Source organism: Berghia stephanieae, chromosome 3 (assembly GCF_034508935.2).
Source record: "Berghia stephanieae isolate SIO BIC M18660-M18661 chromosome 3, UCSD_Bste_1.3, whole genome shotgun sequence".
Taxonomy (NCBI): Eukaryota; Metazoa; Mollusca; class Gastropoda; order Nudibranchia; family Aeolidiidae; genus Berghia; species Berghia stephanieae.
Window position 1 is genome coordinate 49683587 of NC_088362.1, and position 2110 is coordinate 49685696.

Sequence of the window (2110 nt, forward strand, 5' to 3'; positions counted from 1 at the left end):
AAGCTCGGGCAGGCCCACAAAAACCTCTTCTAGTGACTGTGAAACGCAGAAAACTGTCTTGGTTTGGACACCATACTCGACACGATAGCCTGAGCAGGACTGTCCTACAGTCGAAGGCCAGCGCAGAAGAGGTCGCCAAAGGAAGATGTGGCTGGACAATATAAAAGAATGGACAGAAATGTCGGTTCCGGAGTTGCTACATAGGGCTAGCAATAGGCAGGCATGGAGGAAGACTGTAACTTCTGCTTCACGCAAGTCCCCCCGACGACCATCCGGTCATGGGATTGAGTGAGTGAGTGAGTGATAGGGTTTCCAATAAGAGGGTGAAAAAGTGACTTTGCTGTCAGATAAAGCTGCTTTTCATACCACCAGGACATTATACATAATAATGATAAAAACAAAAACAAAGGAAAAGTGACCCAGTACTAATTCTTTATTCAAAATCTATTATACGTATTGTATTTATTCATTACAGTGTACTGATGAGTTCCTCTGCACTCATACCTGGGTTTTCTTCCGCCTTTCTAATTATCCGTTCGGAGATAACTCCCATAGCTTTGCCGTAGCGACTGTTAAGCGCGCGGACCGTCTGTTCGTCGCCTGCCATCAGTTGGGTCAAATCCACAGACTCGCCTTGAATCTGGAAAAAAAAGTAATCGTAATAAAAGAGATTCAGTATTTATTTTTACCGTTCTAAGTTGTTTTTTTTTCTTGGGGGGGGGGGGGGGGCTTTGGTTTTTGGTTTTAGCTATTACTCTTTTTGTAGTGTCTTGTCATTATAAAATGGCCAACTTCATCACTTAAGGACATTGAAGCCTCAGCATCATCGATATACAGTTACGTCTAGAAAATAGCATATTTAGCGTTCAAACAGATATAATTTGTTTCCGTCTAAAACTCAACAGCTTTGGATGGAAGAACTGTAGCAAATATAGTTGTATTTTACACAAAAATGTACTTGTATTATTAACCTCTCGAAAGATAGGGGTCAGAATTTTTAAAACCTTGAGCGCAATATCCACTAAACGTACTCAAAGCTCTTTACAAGGGGTCCATGGCCAACAGCAATACTTAACATGTAGGACTGGACATGACACTTGTTAGGCGATATTACAACTATTTCGAGTGTCATACCACAAGACCACATAGTCGCACAATACAGAGGGAATACTGTAGGAACAGGTCACTTATCTGGCTATCAAGACCAGCCCTGATTATTCTCTTTTTTAAGGACCTTTCGGGTTAAGCTGACTATCCCTAAGCAATGCGCATTGCAGAGCAACTAAACTCCTAGAACAGCAATATAAATAAATATAAATAAATAAATCCATACAGCCACACACAAGGACAGTCACTTATAAATACAGTATTCATCATAGGTATGTCATAGGTATGAACATGCTACTACAAAGTATACTAAATAACACAATCCTGGGCATCTCTTGGCACTAAAAAACACAAATTAGGCACTGGTGCAAGATAAAAATGTGAATGCGTGTGTATGGTACATTTTAAATGGCAAGAAAGTATCAGAACCATCCCTCGTGAAGAATATTCTAATCATTCAGTCGTCCCAACTATCGGGTACCTTCTGTGGTGTAATGCTAGTACGTCTAACCGGCAATCAGGAGTCTAGGCAAGTTGATTTGAGTTTTTGGGAGGGGGGGCGGGAGGATTGATCTTATTTTGTTTTATGCTCTGTCCAGCACTGTTTCATGCACACTTTTCTCAGATTTAGACATATACACTAGGTCTCAAGACAATTCTGGCGGAGTGTACCCTATGTGTCAGAATATTATTTGCATCAGAGCGTGTGTGTTTTTTCATTCTCATCGTGCAGTGCTGCGGTGATGAGCACAAAAAAAAACATATAGCAACTCACGATCAAGATCCAGAAAGCAGCAGTAAACATGTGACATCAAACTTGATAACAATGGATATTTAATCATTAATTTGACATAGATCGTGCTCATCATAAGATGATTTTATAAAATTCATTCATAAAATTCATGCATGACGTCCTCAAATAATGTCAAGGAACGCCTGTATCCTTGTTGGAAGCCATTGGTTCTGTTATTTAATTCACGAAAGTGATGTACTAAATAATATG

General features: G+C 39.9%; 1 long non-coding RNA gene across 2 annotated transcripts in view; it reads right to left on the reverse strand.

Moving 5' to 3' along the window:
* Positions 1-415: 415 nt before the first annotated feature.
* LOC144969574 (uncharacterized) overlaps positions 416-2110 on the reverse strand; it is a 19711-nt gene continuing 18016 nt past the window's right edge. For both annotated transcript variants that reach the window (XR_013644771.1, XR_013644772.1), the window contains exon 4: positions 416-640. This is a non-coding gene — a long non-coding RNA (uncharacterized LOC144969574). The remainder of the gene's footprint in view (positions 641-2110) is intronic.